At 38.6% G+C, this 10,146-nt stretch overlaps 1 pseudogene; it reads right to left on the bottom strand.

The window, feature by feature from the left end:
• Window positions 1–571: 571 nt before the first annotated feature.
• Window positions 572–5,554, bottom strand: LOC130035866 (developmental pluripotency-associated 5 protein-like; annotated as a pseudogene).
• Window positions 5,555–10,146: the final 4,592 nt, after the last annotated feature.

Here is a 10,146-nt window from a genome sequence, read left to right as displayed (position 1 = left end):
TGTAAGGCGAACGCCCTACCCGCTGTGCTATCGCTCCAGCTTCGGCAGCACATATACTAAAATTGGAACGATACAGAGATATAGAAAGAGCAATGTGTAAAAAATTATAAATGTAGTATAACATTGACCATTATAATTTTTTAAACTTATTTTTTAATTTGTAACCTTTGGGGAGGGTTGGAGCGAAAGCACAGGGGTAGGGCGTTTGCCTTACAAGCGGCCAACATGGCCGACCCGAGTTCAATTCCTCCGCCCCTCTTGGAGAACCCGGCAAGCTACTAAGAGTATCTCGCCCGCGTGGCAGAGCCTGGCAAGCTACCCGTGAGGTATTCAATATGCCAAACACAGTAACAACAAGTCTCATGATGGAGACGTTACTGGGCCTGCTCGAGCAAATTGATGAACAACAGGAGGACCATGTGTGTAACCTTTGGGGAAAAGCTACAAGTGGAAAAGGCAGAGATGCTGAAACAGGTGATTTTGTTCAGGCCACAACATTGTTCAAATCAGGACAGATCCCTGTCCAGCTCTGTGCACATGCTGCTCCCCATCCACCGCTTGCAAACTGGCTTCATTTCATCTCAGGCTCTAGTCCCAGAGCATGCATGGCTTCCTCCAGTCTGAGAATCCCTCTGTGCTGTCCCTGGCGATGCTGCTCGGCCAGAGATAGCAGCATTCACCTGGTCTGCAGTTTGTACAAATAGGAGCCGTAAACCACGACCTCGGTGAGGTCGGAGGATTCTAGAACCTTCAGCTCCAACATGACTTGGCTCACTTGCTCAAAGCAGGAGATCCGGCGGCCACGGAGCCCCAATAAGGCTTCCAGCAGCCGCGTCTCAGCCTGGAACTCCTCCAGATCTTTCAATTCTTCGGGAATCCTCACCCAAGGCGGGATATCCTTCCATTACGACAGCATTCCCATCTGGCGTGCCTCAAAGCAAGCACCACGTCCCGCCGGAGTGGAGTAGCTACAAGGTGTCTGACCATTATAATTTTTAAACCTTTGTTTTAATTTATTTCTTTTCCTAATTTGAAAAACAGTATTTCTAGAGAAACCTCAATTGCTATGCAACCTTAAATACTGTTTTCATCTTATTCTTTCTTGTACTTATATGTGTTTTAAATACATTACTAATTTTTATAGTACACCTTTATCTCTTATTTCTCCTTCCATCCTGCTTATTTAACATAGAAATTTCTTCTTTGCCATATGAAAATCCACTCGGAATCTTTTCTTTTCTGCACACCTTCCCCTCATCTTATTTGCACATGCAAAACTCATACAGCAATTCATTCAAGAAAACGTTATGCAGAATTTGTATGCAGAATTTTCTAATTTAGCCCTCACATCTCATTCAGAAAAAAATACAAATATGGAAAAAAGTATGTAAGTCTGTAATCACACTTACTTAGTTCCCCTGGTCTGGAACTGCCAGATGAGCTCATCTAAAATGTACACATGAACAGGAAAGAACGTCTTTCATACTTGTACTTGTTTTTAATTGATCACAATCAACCAAGTCTACAGATATCCCTTCATATACCAATGGATAATGAAAGATTTAATAAATAAAATATATGTACTCTAGAGATCATCTTCAGAAGACGTGGAAGCTATTTTATTTTCAAATATCAAAGAACTATTGTTATTTTATGAGATTGCCAACTGTTTACAAGGAAAAATTAGGACTAATATCTTTTCATTCTAAATGAACCAAGTGCGATGATTATATGATGATTATATTAATTATACCGCAAATGCTTGCTTTCACAAAAAAGAGAAATATTCTTACACTTACTAGGGACTTAGAAGAATATGAATTATCACATGCATGAAAAGTTTCTGATGAGTTCCTATCATCAGATAATATTAGAAATATAAAATTTAGAAATTGCTATTTTTGTTCCACTGCATAGGGTAACAGTTCTTGAGAATAAATGTCCATACTTGCTCGCTTATTCAATCTCGGGAATTGGCATCATCTTGCACTCAGTATTTTTAGTGAGGTATCATAATCAGTTATTTCTCTCCTGATGTGAAGTATCTCCTTTGCTGTTGGGAATACTTCTTGAAGCTACATTATGTCTGTTTCAAGGCATAAACTCTCACACAAATATTTCAGTTGAAAATAGTTCTAAGGGGGTGTGGTGCTACCAGCAGGTCAATCTGTTCCTGTGAGGGGAGTGCATCAGCAGCCTGATGGCGCCTTCAGACTTCCAGATATTCCCAAATTGCCACTGTGCCTTTGGCCAGACCCCAAAAACTTGGGGCAAAGTTTAGCAAGAAAGTAAACGGCGAAAAGTTAGGTATGTGGGAAACACACCCACAAACCACCTCCGGCTCAGCTATATAAATGAAGGCATGGCCTTTTTGGTTCCTGATTAAACTGCTTAATGGTCATGATCCCAGAGACTCAGAAAGAAATCTCAAAACCCAGCGGCTTTCGGCAGAAATGCATCCGGTCCCTACAGTCGATTACCGGTGCTGGGCCAACCAGGTGGGAATAGGTTTCGTGCCTTGGCCTATTCCCCCTGGCAGCCCAGTGGCCACCATCCTCCAGAGGCCACTGGACAGTCAGGCTTGGGCCCGCAGTGACAAGATATGCAGGGCCTCACAGGATGGGGGTGGAGCCGGTCCTGTCCTCCCCCCCCCAATGAGACCCCAAGTCATCGCCCACGAATGGCCTCTCTGGCTCCTGATCAAGCTGCTTAACGGCCATGATCCCAGAGACTCAGAAACAAATTTCGAAACCTAGTGGCTTTTGGCAGAAATGTGTCCGGATCCCGCAATAGATCACTATCTCTGGGCCATCCAAGGGGGAAAAGGGTACTGTCCCTCCACCTGCTCCCCCTTGGTGGCTCGGTGGCTGCCCTCCTACAGAGGCTATTGGACAGCAGGCTTGTGCCCACGGTGACAAGACATTTTGGGCCTCACGGGATGGGGGTGGAGCCGGTCCTGTCTCCCCACCCCGAGACCCCAAGTCATCACCCACGAACGGCCTTTATGGCTCCTGATCCAGCTGTTTAACGGGCATGATCCCAGAAACTCAGAAGCAAATATCAGAACCCAGCAGGTTTTGGCAGAAATCCCTCCTGATTTAAGTGTTAAAATTTTGGAATTTCAAAAGCACGTGGCCACTACTGCATCCACGCGACATCATATGTTATTCATAACCAGCAATAGAAAACAAATTGTCTACTGTTGCCTTTTCAGCAGATCTGAGTGTTGGGGTAAAATCTCAAATAATAATGGTGGGTCTGGTGTCAAAATATTGAATGTGATCAAAGTAGAGAGAGAGTAATGTGGAAATCATCTGCCCCACAGGTAGGAGGAAGGTGTGGGATGGGGGTATACTGGGGTTTTTGGGTTAGAGAATGGGCACTGGTGAAGGTACAGGTGTTTCATTGTATGACCGAGACTTAGACCTGAAAGCTTTGTAACTGTTCTCACGGTGATTCAATAAATAAAATTATAAAAAATGAAAAAAAAAGAGAATAGTTCTAAGAATAACATCATTTCTTTTCCAGTTTCTTTTCTAGCCATTTTTCTAAAATGCTATTTTACTAATGCACCATGATTTATGAAATTATTCAAGCTTATTTTTAGATATAAATGTTCCAGCATCATACCCAGCACCACTTTCAACATCCCTCCATCAAGGTTCCCAGGTGCTCTGCACTATCACTCACACCCAGTCTGCCATCTTGACAAGCATCTTTTAAATTTTTCTTGTTAGAATTTGGGTCTCATGATTTTTGTTCTCAATACAGGTAAAAGTCACAAAGAACCATCCTGCTGAACATTGATATTCTTTTTTAAAGGTTTTAAAACCACAGAACAATAAATATCCATAGTTCTCCCAAAATTGAAATAATTAGAAATTATATATATATTAATATCTTATTATTGTGATGGCTACACACGTGTTGCTCAGGAGAATGGATGTTCGGTAAGAAGGTGAGAGGTGGTAGGGTTCAGCACTGCTTTGTCGGAGATTAAAACCAGGCAATATAGGTGGAAGACAATATCACTTGAGCCGCATTCAAGATTTGCATCTAAAGTACCCGTCACTACAGAAACTATAGAGCTGGCAGTAAGCATGAATGAATAAATAATTTTAAATTAAGAAATATAGGGGCCAGAGCTATAGTACACTGGGTAGTGCATTTATCTTGCATGTGGTCAACCTGGGTTGATTCCTGGCATTCCAAATAATCTCCAGGGCCAAAGCGATACTACAGAGGGTAGGGCATTTGCTTTACTTGCAGTTGACACAGGTTTGATACCCAACATCTCATATGTTACCTCAAGCACCACCAGGAGTAATTCCTGAGTCCTGAGCCAGGAATAAACTCTGAGCATTGCCAGATGTATCTCCACAAACAGACAAACAAACAAAAAACCCTCCAAAGAAATACAAATTTTGTTTATCTTATGCTATATTGCAGGTTTTTATAGACATATTTTACATATTTACATCAGCCATATGTGTATTTGGGGCGAATCTCTGACAAGATCACACAGTGATGATTAACTTAGCAATTTTTAAAAAGCTACAATTTATAACCATTGTGAATAACTCGGGCCGGAGCGATAGCATAGAGGATTGGGTGTTTCCCTTGCACGCGACCGACCTAGGTTCTATTCCTCTTGGTAGCCCTGTAAGCTACCAAGAGTATTCTGCCCGCACGGTAAAGCCTGGCAAGCTACCCGTGACGTATTTGATATGCCAAAAGCAGTAAAAACAAAGTCTCATAATGGAGACGTTACTGGTGCTCGCTTGAGAAAATCAATGAACAACGGGAGGACAGTGCAGTGCAGTGATTAACTCTAAACCTAGTCCTAATTTAGATAAACACTTCCTAAATTTTCTATGTAAAATTTATTCCTAGCAAAACTACTTCCATTTCTGTAAAGTCAGTTATATAGATCACAATCACAATCATCCTGTGGTTCGTTGATTGCCTCGAGCAGGCACTAGTAATGTCTCCTTCATCCTAGCCCTGAGATTTTAAAAAGTGCCATATTCAGTGCTTTTTCAGGGTTAGGAGAATGAGACCCATCACTGTTACTAGTATTTGGCATATTGAGTACGACACGGGAAGTTTGCCAGACTCTGCTGTGCAGGCAGGATACTTTAGGTAGCCTGCAGGGTTCTCCAAAGTAAGAACGAGATAATAAGAAGAAGTCCAGTCCTGATCCGAGCAATACGATAATCCAACACCAACCCCTCCACCAATGTTCCCAGATTCTCTCCCCATTCCAGCCCCACCCCACTCCATCCTGTCAACATGACAGGCAAACTGCAAAGTTTCAGTGACTGCTGCTTAGATCTCATGTTTTCAGTTCTTTGAATCTGTGTTTCTCGTGTAAAGGTATAACTTTCACTCGTATCACTGGTATAACTGATGCCCCAATACCTGTTAATCTATTTGTTCTTGTTTTCTTCCTTCCCTCTTGATTTCTTTCCTACTCTGTCTCCTCTCTAATTTATATTTTATTTTGTTATACAAAAATATTTTTGTGTATTATTACCTGATCTTCAATGTCCATGTTGTTGGGAACAATTTCCCTATAAAATCTCTAATTTTCTAAATACTACTTTTTTGCAAAATTTATATTTTAACTATATTAATTCTAATTTCATTTTATATGGAATGACTCTATATCTATAATTGGCTTATTCTATGTCCTTAATTATATCTTACAGTTATCATTAGGCAGCCTTCACTTCCTTTGTAAAATACATTCTTATATATTTTATATGAAATTGGGATGGGATATTTTTAATATTTTATTGTGTACTTATATATATATAAATGTGACTGATGTTCATATATTGATTTTGCAATTAACCAATTTTTTAAATTATTACTTCTATATACTATTTTTCCCATTTCATTTTGCAGTTTCAAACTGCAGTTGTTGTTGCACACTTCGTTGCGTTTCTTACACACTTAATTATGATGTATTAGAGAATAAGCTTGTTCTATTGCCCAGAAGTTAAGGGCATTGCCACCAGGATTATACTTGGCAATGTAGTGTGAAGATTTTAGTGATTGAACTTAGAACATCAAGCCTTCAAGCATGTGGCCTACCTTTGAAATACATGACCATGCTCCTCTAATATTTTTTATATAGGCCCCAAGTTTCAATTCCCAACAACACATGTGGCACCTCAAGCCCCAGCAGAAGTGATCCTGTCACACATAATAGTGAATAAACCCCTTAGTAGTGCCAAGGAGTTTCACAAAATAAAGAAAATAAATGATTAAAACTAAAATAGAATTTTTATATAAATCCATTGATACCACTCCTCATGAACATACCACTTTAATTTATATGGAAATATTCACATCTATATTCATTTCAGCACTGTTGATGATAAAAATCTGAAAACAAACTAAATGCCCAACAACAGATGAGTGGATAAAGAAATAGGGAGAGGTTTAGGATGGAAATGGATTATGGGTCCAATGGTGGAGGGAAGTTGATGCTGGTGGTGGGATTGGAGTTGAAATAATATATACCTAAAACTCAGCTATCAATCAAATTTGTAAATGACAGTTCTTTAAATTAAGTAAAAGTAATTTTGATATGCATATAAATAATGCATACATATATATTGGAATACTACTCAGCTATGAGAAAAATGAAGTCTTGCAATTTGCTGCGTTAGAGAATAAGCTGGAGTTGGAGTATGTCATAAGCAACTGAGTCAGAACTGAGTAAATACTACATGATTTTGTTCATATGTGGAATATAGTAAAATAAAAAAGAGATTAGAAAATCCATGATGGAAACAGATACTAATATATTGTCAATTGATCTACATTGTGGAGGAGGGGATATGATGTCAGATAAAGGCATAAGGATATTGAAACTCTGGTGGTGGAGATGGTATAGGAACACTAACAGCAACATAGTAAACTGTGATACCACTGAAATCTGACATCAAAAACAAAAGTCACTAAACAAAAAATTCTTTTCTGTTTTATTTATATTTCTGGTATTTTTCTGTTCTATTATTTTTAATGTGAATGGTTTAACATAATTATTTACTCCATTTCTATATTATGTCTAGATTTCTCTGGTCCAAATATTATCTTGTAGTTTAAATGAAGATTATATCATACTTTTATATCTACAGTATTTAATGCTAATACCATTAAATTGGTGGTTGAAGTTTGGATCTCTAACTTTTGTTGTTGACTCTGTGGTTTGGATATTTTATACACTTCTTTACACCAGTGATATATTCAGATTCCCTAGACCCCTGCTTCTTATTTTTTTGTGTGTCTATCTCTTACTCCTATCTCAATTTATTTGCTTCTCTTCCATTATTGGGGGGCCAAGAATACCTAGGCATCCCCACTTTAAAACACTGCATTCCCTCACTTACTTATTTTATATTCAACATGTAAATTAGATTATCCTGTGGTTAACTTTCTGGCTTACTTCATTTACCATATCTTCCAGCCCTACCAATGTCATAACAAATTGCATGATTTCATCATTCTTTACACATATGTAACATTCCATTGTGTATATAAAACAATATTCATAGTCCTCTTATTCATAATTGACATCTAGCTTGATTTCATATTTTAACTATTGTACTAAATGTTTCAATTAATAATGAAGTGCATACATCCCTTTGAATGAATGTTTCTGTGTTCTGGAAGTGGATACCAATAAGTGGAACTGCAGGGTCTTATAGATGCTCAATTTTTAGTTTACTGATATATCTCCATACTGTTTTCATAAAGTTTGAACAAGTAAACATCCCCAGCACACTTGAAGGAGAGATCCTTTTTTGAAAAAACCCATTTTAAAATAATTTAGTAATAGTAGGTCTTGTGTGGTGTCTTCAGATTAAAATACCTGTGTATATTTTTAATTTCCTGTATATATCTTGTTAGTTATTTCATTATTTTGAAAAAATTATTAGCTACTACTTTTGAACCAAGGTATCTGCTTCCATCAAATGCATTGTTCATTATCTAGAACTCTCATTACCATTCTTTTAAAAAGTTTTTAATGAATCACCATGAGGTACAGTTACAGACTTACAAACTTTCATGATTACATTTCAATCATACAATGATCGAGTACCCATCCCTCCACCAATGCCCATTCTCCACCACCAATATTCCCAGTATCCCTCCCACCACACCCACGACATTGCCCCCATCTGCCTCTGTGGTAAGCACATTTCCTTTTACTCTCTCTCTCCCCTTTGGGTGTTATGGTTAGCAATACAGGTAGTAAGTTACCATCACGTTTGGTCCATAGCATACTTTCAGCACGCATACCATTCTTTTAAAATAAAAATGATTTTTCTTTTTATTTCAGGGAGGGGCCCACACCCAGTAATGCTTAGAGGATACTTCTGGCTCTGCACTCAGGAATTACTCCTGGTGGTGCTTGGGGGACCATACGGGATAGATAGATAAGATAGATAAAATAGAAAGGAGGTTGACCGCTTGCAAGGCAAGGGTCCTATCTGTTATTCTAGCTCTCTGTCCTCATAGCTATTTCTTGAAGTTTTAGTCTTCCTAAACCTTGTTTCTCTCCATTTGAATCATTGTTGTGATTTTATCCTTAATTTCTGCTATTTTCATTTTTCTCTGATATTTTGTATGCTTATTCTATTTTTCTTCTCAGAATAAATTTTGTTCTACTCAGTGTGCTTTTTATATCTAGCATCTCTGTTTATTTTTTAAATTATATTCATTCTCTTTGGTGGAGAACTTCTTGAACTCATGCTGTTCTTCCTTGGTATCTTAGATTTTCTTCTTCTAAAGTTGAGATTATTTGTGTTAAGTTTAACATGATTATTCTCCATATTTAGTTACATTCTCCAGTTCTGTGTTAAATTTGTTCTCTATAAATGTGTTGGTAAAAATAATGATTTGGCGAGGGGGTTAAGCCACATCCATCTGTGCTCATTGCTTAATCTTCAATCTGTGCCCAGGGATAACTTCAGGTAATTCTTGGGGGCCATTAGAAGTGCTGGAAATTGAACTTGAGTTAGTCACATAGAAGGAAAGCCCTGAGCATAAATAATGATTTTTATTTTATTTTCTTATTTTTACAAGGGTTCCCTACAGAATCTTTATGCATACACAAAGGAGTAAGCTTTTTTTTTATGCATATAGCACTATTGCTTTTGGTTCCAAATTTACCTTTTTTTTTATGCAGTAATAGATAGGGTGATGGTAATGGCAATGAGAAATTGAAAATCTCAATACATTGATTATGGTTTTGTGAGTGGAGATGAGGAAAACAGAAAAATGAAATGATTATGCTTTCCCTCAACCTCTGTGGTCTCCTTTATTCCATACCTTTTAAAATATGTCTTAAAGTCTCTAAAAATTTTCAACAGCTCCATGACTGCTATTTTCTGATGGGGGTGAAAACTCAATCAGTCAATCTGCAGTTAGCGTTAACGAAAAAAGGTTCACTTGACCACTTAATCACTTGATACCCCGTTACGCATCGATTTGCTTGAGCGGGAGCAAGTAACATCTCCATTCATCCCTGTTGCGTGCTAGCATAGCCCAATGGCATCTGCTCGTTCTAGGAATATGAAAAGCCCCAAACTGATCATTCAGGGTCTTGACAAAGAAGTCTGACCATCTCGTAGGTGAGCGTCCATGCGATCTTTTGATGGCCCGTGAAATTCAGTCAGTAATGGCTCTAGTCCAACGGTCGCCTCTAAACCTCATTACATGTCCAGCCCATGTGATTTTTGATGTCTTGGCAAATGATACAGCATCCCTTATTCTTGAGTGTTGACGGAGATCGGAGCTCCAGATTCTATCTCTCATTTGAATGAAGCATGATACTCCAAGCATAGCTCTTTCGATTCCTCTTTGAGAGACCCGAATAGTGTTCTCATCCTATTTTGGTAGGGCTCAGGTCTCTGAGGCATATGTTAATGCAGGAAGAGCAGTGGAATCGAAGAGATGTGCTCAGAGCTGGAGGTTCTTTTTCCTCTTAGTTATTTCTTCAACACTCTTGAAGGCATTCCAAGCTGCTCTCTTCCTCCTGCATAACTCAGGTGCCAGGTCATTCGTCATGTTGACTTCTCGACTTAGGTATATATAACTGTTGCATTCGGACATGGTTGTTCTGTTGAG

This window comes from Sorex fumeus, unplaced genomic scaffold (genome assembly GCF_029834395.1).
Source record: "Sorex fumeus unplaced genomic scaffold, SorFum_2.1 ptg000063l, whole genome shotgun sequence".
NCBI classification, from domain to species: domain Eukaryota; kingdom Metazoa; phylum Chordata; class Mammalia; order Eulipotyphla; family Soricidae; genus Sorex; species Sorex fumeus.
The sequence above is the reverse complement of the archived record's forward strand: the minus strand, read 5'-3'. Positions and strand labels throughout refer to the sequence as shown.